We start from the raw sequence: 12824 nt of genomic DNA, 5'->3' as shown, positions 1-12824 counted from the left end.
AGAATAACTAATATTAATACCGTAGTAATAGTGGCTGTTAAGATTGATAATGAATGGGCATGTAGATATGCATTATCTCTATTGCATGGCATGCCTTATGACCTTTTGTGTAATGACAACACCATGGGTTGTCTACTGCTCTCTATCTCGCTTCCGCCCGTCGACTCACTGCTTGTTATTTTGTTGCTGTGCTGTAATTGAATAAATCCTGATTCATCTGAGAAATCATCCGTCTTCATTTATATGTATCCACGATAAACCTCTGAAAGGACACCGACTGCTGCTCCTACAGGTTATGTATGCCCAGTTCACGAAGAACGTGGATGGATGAGGTTAAGCATCTGACTGAACACAAGTAAGCGCAAATATTATATTTTTTGGAGCGATATGCCTGCTAATGTATGATGTGTTGGAACCTCTTGCAACATGCCTGCCGCGAACTCGCAAGCGACAGAATGCATGCCGCAAGCTCTCATGCCAGCATTGAAAAACTGGAAGGCGCTCGCAATTACCATTCTTGGAAATTCGCCAGTAAAATGTCATTGATGCATGATGATTGTGGGACATTGGGAGACTGGTACTAATGAGGGAGATGTGCTGCGTGACCAGCGCGCCCTAGCAAGAATATGCTTAGCTACTAATCAAACCTATACCAATACGTAAGAAATGCCAAACCGCCAAGGAGGCGTGGAAATGCCTTGCTGACGTCTTCGAAGATTCAGGTTTGGTGCGCAGAGTACTCTTATTAAGACAATTACACAGAATAGAGTTCTGCAATTTCAAGTCTATGTCAGATTACATAGAAGCTATAATGACAAATGTTCAACAATTTGCCGATATAGGTAAAATAATTGAAGACACTGAAGTAGCAGAGGTATTGTTGAGTGGATTGCCTGTTGGTATATTCTCTTGTTTCAAATTTGGAGACCGCAAAATATGACAAAGAAATTGTCCAGCGAGGTTGTCCGAGCCGCTTGTACAGGAGGAATACAGGAAGTCTGACTCTGAGAACAACACTGCATTTCTTTTGAAGAATAGATCATTTAAAGGAAGATGTCACTTCTGCAAGAAAGTAGGTCACATGAAGGCAAATTGTTTTAAAATTGAAACTGAAGCACAGGAGCAAGAGTAGCGAAGACCAGGCCATGGCGCAGTTTTTGAGGTGCACCAGGATGTGTGTTCGTGGACTCTGGATGTACTTCGCACATGTGTAATTCTCTGGACTCTTTTGTCAATTTGAAGACTTTTATAATAAAGTGACAGTTGCAAAAATGAACATATGCAATGTGAAGGTATAGGTGATGTATTTTTTGAACTTAAATGGTAAATAAGAAAATTGTTTGTTAGCGTTTTGTATGTACCAGGTCTTTCAACAAATTTAATATCTGTTAGTAGGCTATTAGTCGAGGTTACAGCGTGAGGTTCGACAGGACAGGGTGTGTCATTGTAGACAAAGGTCTTAACAGGTTGCGTCTGCTTTTGTACAAAACGGTATGTATAGATTGAGCATAGGTGAGAATTCGTGCAATGTGTGGTGAACTACAAACCCTCACAGGGGCGAGAGTTTGTTAGTTCCGCAGTTGCTACTCAGGATGCAAAACAATTGTGCACCAGAGGTTGGGCATATTAATCAGAGGGATTTGCAGTCGCTTGGGGGATAGCCTAAAAATCTTTTGTTACAGAACCAAGGACAGCAGGAAGGTAAATGTGTTCCTTGCTTGAGGGGAAGTTGGCCGCTAAGCCTTTTCCTAAAGGGCAAGTGTGCTAGCTGATAAACCGCTAGCTCTGATACACTCTGATGTATGTGGCCCACTGCCGAGTAGCTGAGCTGGGTGGCGCGAAATATCTGCTCACCTTCACGGATGACTGCACGAGGAATCATTTGGTTCTTATTAAAGAAGAAATCTGAGGTATGTGACCGTTTTATTGAATTAGTTAGTATGTGTAGAAAAGCAGACAGGGCTGTACGTTAAGTGTCTACGTTCAGATAATGGCGGAGAGTATTGCAACAAACAACTTTCTCATTTCATGAAAAGAAAGGGTATAGTGCATCAAAACAACAGTGCCATATTGTCCACAACAGAATTCCGTATCGAGAGGCTCAAACCGCAACTTTAATGAATAAAGTCCGGTGCATGCTGCAGCAGTCGGGACTGGACCGCCGTTTTTGGGGTGAGGCTGTGATGGCCGCCATATATTTGAAGAATAGATCTCCAACAGTGGCATTAGGTGGACGTATTCCGAGGAGGGTATGGACTGGGTCTAGAGTGGACCTTGGTCAACTCCGGGTCTTTGGTTGTATGGCATATGTAAAGGTACCAGATGTTAAACGTGGTAAAATTAGATGCAAAGTCAAAACCATATGTGTTTGTTGGTTATTCAGACACAAGTAAAGTTTATAGGTTGCTGACTGTTAGACCCGAGAAAAAGTTGTATTGTCAAGAGATGTAAATTTTTAGAAAATAGGTTTTATAATTTTCGACAAAATAATAATGATAATTGCAATAATTTTAATTTGATTTTATTTATGGTTATAAATAATGAGGATAATTGCAATGTGTCATTGTCAGGTGATGTTAATGAGAATAGCATTGGTTTCAGCCAGTAGAATGAGAGTACTATTGTCAGTGATGGAATGAGAGTAGCATAGGAATTTGTAGGAACGAAAGGAGTAGTCCTAGGTATGTGAATGAGAGTAGCATAGGAATTTGTAGGAACGAAACGAGTAGTCCTAGTATGTGAATGAGAGTAGCATAGGAATTTGATAGAACGAAAGTAGTAGTCCTAGTGGTAAATGAGAGTAGCATCGAGTCTATTAGCAGGAATGATAGTACTGATATAGGAGTTGTAAATGATAGTAGCAACATTTTAGAGAGTATTAAACGTGATCATAATTACTCATTAAATTTTCAGATGGAGCTGATGAAGATAGTGCTCTGCAAGTGAGAGTGGCTCTCTATCTTGATGGTTCTGCGGGAGTGAAAGAGGGCTCACGGGCAGCACCACGTCTGCTGGAGGGGAAGTGACGGCAGAGGCGGAAGCCCGACCTTCGACCTCTACAGAGCGGTCCAGTGCGTAGTACGCGTTCTGCTCTACCCAAGAGGTATGCCGATTACGATTTATCTTTGATGGCGAATGGTCGTGCGTTCGAGCCCAACTACGTATGAAGAGGCCGTATCCAGCGCTGATGCTGATGACTGGCGAGCTGCTATGACGCAGGAATACGACTCGCTAATGAAGAACAAGGTTTGGAAGCTGGTAGACAGACCTAAGAACGTCAATGTGGTAAAAAGTAAGTGGGTATATAAAATTAAAAATGATGCCTCTGGTAATTTTATATGTCAAAGCACGACTCGTCGCGAGGGTTTACGCAGCAGGAGGGGATTGATTACAATGATACATTCTCGCCTGTCGTACGCCACTCTACCATGAGGATATTATTTAGTTTGCAAATGAACTAGATTTAAATTAGATCACATTGATGTAACACAGCATTTCTGAATGGAAATTTAGAAGAGACCCATTTATATGGAACAACCTAAAGTTTATAATGTAGACCATAGTAAGGTATGTTTACTTCAAAAAGTATATATGGACTGAAGCAATCTAGTCGCATGTGGGAATTTAAAAATTCACAATGTTCTGTGTAACAATGGTTTGGTTCAAAGTAAAAGTGAACCTTTGTGTACTACATAAGGTCAAAAAATGATTTTGTTATCGTAGCATTGTATGTTGATGATTTTTATTTGTTTTATCAAAAAGATAGCTTATGTAAAGTCAAGCTATTGCAAACATTAGAGAAAGAATTTAACATTAAAAATCTGGGTCCCATACAAAGCTACTTAGGTATCCGTGTTCGTAGAGATAGAAAAAACGGGACTTTGTCTTTAGACCAGACTGTGTACATAAAGAGCATTTTAAATAAATTTAATATGTCTAATTGCAAGCCTGTATATACACCTATGCTTCAGTGTACTAAGTTAGAATTGGAAAATAAAAATGAATGTTTAAGTGATGACACATTCAAGTACAGACAGCTTATTGGTTCATTAATGTATTTGTCTGTCTGTACACGACCGGATATTGCTTTCGCGTGTAGCAAACTTAGTCAGTATAATAACTGTTATGGGAAATCACATTGGTCAGCTGCCAAGCGTTTGCTACGATATTTAGCAGGTACAATTAATTACGGTTTATTGTTTATAAAAAGTAAGGAATTGTCATTAAGTGCATATAGTGACGCTGACTGGGGAAATGACTGTCTTGATAGAAAGTCTTATATACTGGTTTCGTTATAAAGCTGGGAAATAACACAGTTATTGGGAATCCAGAAAGCAAAGGTCGGTAGCGTTGAGTAGTACTGAAGCTGAGTATATGGCTATAGCAGATGTATCTAAGGACTTATGTTTTATTCAGAACCTTATGGCAGAGATACTTCCAGATACCCGTATGAGCATTATTGTTTATAATGATGATCAGAGTGCGCATAAATTAATTGAGAACAAAGAATTGTGTCATAAGCGCACTAAGCATATTGATGTTAGATTTCATTTTATTAAAGATTTAGTGCAAAAAAGGTTTATGGTTGTAAAGTATCTGAGTACTGAAAGAATGATAGCCGATGCTCTAACTAAGGTATTAAGTGCTAGAAGAAACAGTTTATTGATGAATAAAATGTGTGTAAAGCCTTGCTAATTATGATTATGTGTACATGCATCATGAATTGTTTGTTTATGCTAAGTTAGCATGATAGGTTGTTATTTTATGGTTTGGACTGTATACCTACTTGAACCTTGCATTGTGTAGAGTCAATAAAGTGTTGATATAGAGTCGATGTAGGATTGAGTAGAGTCAATGTAGAGTCTATATAGAGTCAATGTAGAGTCTATGTAGAGTCATCAAGCATGCAATTTGTTGTGTTCGGCATTAGATTATAATGCATAAGGAAGTGTTAAGATTGATAATGAATGGGCATTAGATATGCATTATCTCTATTGCATGGCATGCCTTATGACCTTTTGTGTAATGACAACACCATGGGTGTCTACTGCTCTCTATCTCGTCTTCCGCCCGTCGACTCACTGCTTGTTATTTTGTTGCTGTGCTGTAATTGAATAAATCCTGATTAAATCTGAGAATCATCCGTCTTCATTTTTTGTATCCACGATAAACCTCTGAAAGGACACGACTGCTGCTCCTACCAATGGCATTATTCTGTTTTTATTATTTAACGAGTACAAAATTATCATACTAAATAGAATACAATGTAATTTTGATTTCCACGCTATTTTCGCAGCATTTATAAAGCTAGAAACATTGTACTTAAAAACTATTTAAGTAATTAAGAGGTTCAACAGCCTTTGCTTCGTTAATGTTGAATCCGTTTCTAGGATTTTAGCGCTTTTTGACATTCATTCATTGACAGTATTAGGATTTTACTGTTTGACGGTATTAGGTTTTACTTACTTGTTGCCAAAAAAGTAAGAAATATTTGTAACCGTTGGAGGAGAAAAATCCTTCATCGGCGATCACGAACTGGAAGACGAAGCGTTACCAGTGGGTCTACTACGAAATTCGAAAATCGAAGTTCGATTCATACCGTCTCGTACTCTTCGTATTAAATAAGATAAGCGTCAGCGGGACGGTACGATTCGAACTTCGATTTTGGAATTTGTAAGTAGCCCTCCAGGCCTCCTACTAGATAGACTGACGATATCGCGAGAGTTTACGGGCGACGGTGCATTGAATTAGCGTTGTTGTTGACGACCAGATGGCCAATGGTTAGAGAACCCAACTACGAAGGTTGAGGTTCCGGGTTCGAATCCTGACCGGGGCAGATATTTGTATGAATAATACGAATGTTTGTTCTCGGGTCTTGGGTGTTTAATATGTATTTAAGTATGTACTTATCTATATAAGCGTTAATCCGTTGCCTAGTATCCATAGTACAAGCTTTGCTTAGTTTGGGACTAGGTCAATTGGTGTCAAGTGTCCTTATTTATTTTATTCATTGTGGCGTTCCAGAGGGGGGCGGGGGAGACTGGTCCTTTGTTCTCTATATTTGAACCCAAAGTAACTATCATCCTGTTTAAATTAACAATACTCTGGTTACAGAGATGAAGTTTGGCCAGATGCCAGTGCTGGAGATCGACGGGAGCAGTTCGCGCAAAGTGTGGCAGCGGCACGCTACCTCGGCAGGGAGTTTGGTTTGTCCGGCTCCAACGCCAACGAGGACTTCAATATCGACTGCATTGTCGACCACTGCACAGATATCTTCATCAGTGAGTTCTGATTCAATCAAACTTATTTAGGTACATACCAGATGATGATAGATGAATAGGAATAAGCATGCTAGTATTAACACTAGTTAGGAGTAACAGAATTCTTTTTGAAAGACGAAACAGAATAAAATCACTTAAAGGTTGCTGCAAAAGATCACTCAAGCGATAAGGCTATACCTATTGCTCACCTTGTAATTTCTCTCTGTGTATCTGTTTTCTGTATCGAGACTATTTTTGGTGTACAATAAAGGGTCATTGTATTGTTTGTATTTTAGTCACTGTGTATCGAAGATAGTTTCTCAAAATTTTGGACTTCAGTGACAACTGTAACATTCCAACTCCTACACATTTCCATTACATATAATGATATATCGTAGATTTCAAATATACTTTACTATATTTACATGAGCTCTAGAGTAACTAAGACATGACTAAGGGTGAAGCCAGACGAGCGTAATTTTTTGAGTTGTGGGCCGCGTTTTCGGTCGCGTAATTTTGGTTTAATAAAGACAACAACAACAACTCATTCTGAGTAGCCGTGTGGCACAATACAATACAATAACTCTTTATTGCTCACCAACACATAGCAAGCAGTACAGAAAAACAGGTATATACACACCCACACACACAACACACACACACAAACACAAACTGGACTTTTGTATAAAACCGGGTGCCGCTCGAAGGATATAACAACAATTGATATAATGCAACCTATGTACTGTACACCTGCATTCTTCAGAATAAATTGAATTGAATTGCATTGACATAATTTTCATTTGATATAATGCAATTTATCTTAAAAATCAAACTTATTTCTATTGTTATTAATTCGATTTGTCGTATTTTGTTTTAGATAGGTTAGGTTTATTTATAAAAAAGTTCTGCGAAGCTCCTATCCTTTCAAATTGTATCAAATGTTGTTATATCCAGTGAAAATATATCAAATATTATACCGATCATTACACACTCGTATAAAATCGAAAGCAGCAGAATTAGCAACCGAAAATACGCGACTCGCAACTTAAAAAATTACGCTGGTCTCTTCACCCTTAAAAAGTTTGATCGCCAGTCACGCGTGCTCAAGGAAAATAAGCTTTATGCCATTCATTTACGAGTGTCACTTGGTCTTTACAGACAAATCATAACGAGTAAGGAAAATAGTTTAATTTAGCTATATCTCTCTCGTATTTATATTGCCGATCTTTTACGGTACTAGGATATTCTAAGACTTTTCGCTACAAAAAAGATGAGATTATTCGCAGTACCTAATTGCTTTAGTTCTTTTATTTTCATACTAACAATTCTCCTTTTTTGTACCTACTGGCAAAGGCACTACTGCGAATAATCCAAAAGATGTAATTTTTGCTATGTTTTCAAAGATGCTGGCAGTGTTATTTATCTGAATAAGTTAGCTTATTCTTTGTCCAAAAAAAGCTATCAGCTCTTCAGTCCTCTGTGACACCAACCATTGTTTTCAGGGGGTGGTACGGTCACGTATGAAACGGACCCAGAGGCAAAGAAGAAGAAGCAAGAGCTGTTCGCCAAAGAACACTATCCCGGCATGCTTGCTAAGCTCGAAGAGACGATTGCAGAGAACGATGGATATCTGGCCAATGGAAAGGTTAGTTCTTATTCTTACTTTCTTTTATCCTACCGTCCCACTTTTGGCCAAAGTATTGCTAGCAATTCACGTATCTTGGAAGGAAAACGACAGGGGTTAGGGGAGGAAATCGAGTGTTCTAGAATATCGTCTAAAAATGGTTCAAAACCTTGCATTTCTTGAGAATTACCGCTTCCAGAACATCAATCTGAACAGTACCTATGTATATCAACTGATATATAGGACGGACTTCACGCACGATTCATGCAAGCCCCAGCATTGTACTACGAAGTGCAAAATTTGGACTTCGTATCTTAGCGTCCCCGCTGACGCTAATATTATTTAATACGAGAGCGGAGAGGGACGGCACGATACGAACTTCGATTTTCGAATTTCGTAGTAGCCCCCCAGATGTAACGCAAAATACGGAAAGCCGATCTCGAGCGACGTGGGATGATCCAAACTCTAAATCGAAGTTCGTATCGTACCGTCCCTCTCACTCTCGTATTAAATAATATTAGCGTGAGCGGGACGGCAAAATACGAAGTTCGTGTTTTGACGACCAGATGGCCTAGTGGTTAGAGAACCTGACTACGAAGCCTGAGGTCCCGGGTTCGATTCCCGTGTCGGGGCAGATATTTGTATGAAAAATACGAATGTTTGTTCTCGGGTCTTGGGTGTTTACTATGTATTTAAGTATGTATCTATCTATATAATTATATTTATCCGTTGCTTAGTACTCATAACACAAGCTTTGCTAAGCTTACTTTGGGACTAGGTCAATTGGTGTGAATTGTCCCGTGATATTTATTTATTTATTTATTTATTATGCACTTTGTAGTATAGGGCCTGGGATTGTATTATATAACGTTCCCCGTACGATAGCATTCTCCATTTCAACGTATCCCTATCTTAAACACTGACGGAAAAAAGTGTTGAAAGCACTAGACAATATTATTTATATTATGACCTGTGTTGAAGTTTCTCTCGACCATTTTGCGACAGTTATGGTTATGATGCACATCCTCCATTGGAACAGATCCCGCAAGGACTCAGTTGACTTACAACGATTGGCTTCTGCTGCTGACTGAACTTCCTCCGAATTTCTATGAAGTTGATCGTTGTAACTTGAACAGAGTAATGTGGAGTTCACTTCTTTCGCAGTAGAAGGTGGGCATAATAAAGTTTTATGCCATTACAGTTATCCTGGGGAGACTTCTACATTGCTGGTATGTTCGACTGCATGAAGATGATGCTGCAGATGCCAGATCTTGGCGACAAGTGTCCCAACTTGAAGGCTCTTCACGAAAGAGTACTGGCCCTGCCCAAGGTCAAGGCCTGGGCTGCTAATGCACCCCATGCCGACTACTAAACAACGTTCAATAGTCTTAAGGCTTGAATTTGCACTGCATTGTTGAATTTTGTGAGACAGATATGTTTTAGGTACTGTCTGTTTGCTTTGTCCGAATAAAGAGACGCCACCCCATTAATATCTGTCACATATAGTTTGTCGAAGTAGGAATTTGAGTTCAACGTGTGTTAAAATTAATCCGAAATTTCTGCCGGTGGTTTAATAACATCGAATGAATGGGTTAAGTAGTATCATTTCGTCTAAAAAAGCAGCTGATCTAAGTAGTAAGTGGTCTAAGAAGCAACTGGTCTAAGTAGCAAATGGTCTAAAAAGCAACTGGTACAAACTTATTATACAGAAGACTTATTACAATTACTAATTAATATAAAGAACTAGCCATAAACACTAACATTTGCTGTGGCAAAGGGGATGTACTCAGCGTATGCTGTAAGTTAGGGTTCCATAGGATGCCCTGACTGGCACAGCGCTGAAGACTTAGACAAGTTGCTACTTAGACCAGTTGCTTCTTAGACCACTTGCTACTTAGACCAATTGCTAATTGGCTCGTAGATCAGCTGCTTTTTAGATGAAATGATACTAACCCGAATGAATAACCTCGTAAGACTGCTTTTCAACCAGAGATGTCGGAAAATGCGAGGAAGGTTTTATTCATGAACCAATACATCGAAATGCGCCTAAGGGTTGTCGTGTCTCGTTAACGACGCCGCGCCATAGTGACGTAGCCTGATCACTATAACAGTTAACAGTTCAATCACTGACTGAAATATGTCGGATTAATTTTGACAAAATATTGTTTAAAAATAATAGTGTGTTTTAAGACCTTTCTTATCTAAGTATAACAGTATTATTGGAGAGTGTTCCGTTATTATTTACTTAAAAGAAAATGATATAAGTAGTAATGAAAAACAGATTATTTTTATGAAAGGCTTTTTTTTCATGTTATTTTTTTAGGAAGACAGTATCATACCTATGTCAGAATGTCTTTTCACGTAGCATTTATACTTAAACAAGGTGTTTTAACAGGAGTCCTGATTTAGCATTTATACTTAAACAAGGTGTTTTAACAGGAGTCCTGATTTTTTTATTATAAGTATTATAACATATCGTCGGGTGACAGCCAGAAGCCACTAATTAACACTTAAATTCAAGAGGTATCAAACTTATACATAGCATGATAAGGTTACTATTTATCTGTTTTTTTTTGCTGTCAGTGACATCTCTGGTTGTCACCTGACGATATCAAAGTAGCTGCTGATAAGTTACCACTGCTGAAACACCTTGTACAGTCGCCATCCGATTTTTCGGAGCGGCCCAGGTGGTCAAAAATGTCGTTACAGCTATCTATTCTCAAGGCCTTAGAGTTCATGTCTCGATATTTTTGATCACGTTGGCCGCTCTAAAATATTTGACGGCGACCTACTACCATTACCTTCAGAGGTAATCAAGAGGCAACCTTTCCATTATTTTAATACTGCAAGTTCTGTTTTGTACCTAAAAGTACTTAAGAGGTGTGAAGGATTAAAGAAAAATAAATAACTGCAATTTTTATCCAATCTTTAATTTTATTTTTCAGTTTTTTGTCATTACTATCTATCAGACACTTATAAATTAGTTATACTTATTACATTACTTGCGTAATAATAGTAACTCAGTGGTATAAGATATGTCACCAGGACTAATATCTGACACAACGAAGCGTCCATAAATATCTGATACCGTAAACTGCTTCAACTTTGTCCTCTGGCCCCAACATTGCCTGATTCGATTTAGAGTCGATAACTTAGCACCCTTTAGGTTTTTAAACTTTTATCCTGTCGTAATAATAATTCCCGTGTTGATAAAAGTTTAAAACCTATAAGAGTGCTAAGTTATCGACTCTAAATCAAATCAGGCAATGTTGGGGCCAGAGGGCAAAGTTCACGTTACGATTTACGATTTAAGCAGTTTACGTTACGATTCTATTTCTAGGGCAGGTATACTCCGTTTAATTTAAGGTTTGAATTGAAGGTCAAATTGTATCACACGTTTCTCGATATTTCGAACAAATTATCAAAAATTACCTACATGTACATTTACTAGCGGTATTTATTATATTTTTATCATAGAAGTTAACGCAATTTTAAATAGTTTCGTTGTTTAATTTAAAAACTTAAGCAAATTTTACCGTTAAGTTTCAAATGTTAAAATAAATGGAGTAGTATAGGCGTCTCGGATATTTTTACATGCTCTGCTGTAACACATATCAGAGCAGGTACATAGATATATCGATATCGATAGAACGCATAAGGGCCTTAGATAGTATAAGTGCCCTGTGTGTAATGCTACTGACAATCATATCATGGAACGAAAATATTTTTATTCAGTGTCAGAGGTGTCGCGGGTAAAAGAATAATAATTTAGTTCGTCAGTTAAATGTAAAAGAATTGGACACGCTCATATCCTTCCCTCGCTGAACATGATATTCGCAAAACATCATATTCGCAAAACACGATATTCGCAAAACATCATATTCGCAAAACATGATATTCGCAAAACACGATATTCACAAAACATCATATTCGCAAAACATTATATTCGCAAAACATGTTGTAAATTAAACAAAAAATTACTAAGGCAGAGCCCGTTAAACATTGGTGTCATGTGACGCCTTTGTACATTTTTTACTAGGACCCCCCACTCGAACTTTGACGCGATTTATATTTGCATTTTTTATATTATTGACAAAAGAAAAAAATAAGTACCGCAAGGGCGGGCTACTTTGACCCATTGGAGGGTAACTTTGGCCCATATGAAAACCACACAAAGAAGGCGCCCGATCAACTAACACGCCAACCATATGGCAAAAATAAGAGGCCGTATTGTCTAACGTTTCTGACACTCAGGATCACAACCAAATGACAGTTTTTGTATACGAAAACTGTAATTTGATTGTGATCGCGAGTATCAGAAACGTTACGAGTGGAAAGGGGGCAATACACCCTCAGGACTGAGTTAACCCCAAGGGCCAAAGTCACCCTTCACGGCCAAAGTACCCCGACCTTACGGTAGGTACTTAAGTAAGTATTTCTGTTAATCTAACTGACGGTCTGATAGATATCAGTGTCTAACCGGCAGCCTGGCTTTTTAATTTGGCAGTGTACCCTTAATTTGGCAGTGGCTACATATATTGGACACAATTTAAGGCTTGCTTTTTTATACATAGAATTTTTAAGACTCCAAAGAAGGCTTGAATCACGAACTTTTTAAATTTTTGAAAAATTCGGGTAGGCGGTTAAAGTAGCGTATCATGATCAACATGTGATGTAACATAATCATGACATTAATTTAATGGTGTACTGCTAAAATATTTTTCGTCAAATTTCACTTCCCAAAAAACTTATCGCAGTAGTTTCATTTCCCAAACGAATCTTTAGCATATTTACATTTCGCATTTTATTCATTTGGTCAAATTATAATTTGGCATAATTTTACTTTGTCAACTTTTATTACCTACGACAAACGTTTATCAAGCAAACTTTTTCTTTTGGCTAATATTGTATTCCAAAAATTTTTGTATATAATGACATTT

At 38.1% G+C, this 12824-nt stretch overlaps 1 pseudogene; it reads left to right on the top strand.

Annotated features, from left to right (window-relative positions):
- The first annotated feature begins 6116 nt into the window (after nucleotides 1-6116).
- On the top strand, nucleotides 6117-10804 carry LOC141440872 (glutathione S-transferase 2-like; annotated as a pseudogene).
- Nucleotides 10805-12824: the final 2020 nt, after the last annotated feature.

Source organism: Choristoneura fumiferana, chromosome 23, assembly GCF_025370935.1.
Source record: "Choristoneura fumiferana chromosome 23, NRCan_CFum_1, whole genome shotgun sequence".
Classification (NCBI taxonomy): Eukaryota; Metazoa; Arthropoda; class Insecta; order Lepidoptera; family Tortricidae; genus Choristoneura; species Choristoneura fumiferana.
The sequence above is the reverse complement of the archived record's forward strand: the minus strand, read 5'-3'. Positions and strand labels throughout refer to the sequence as shown.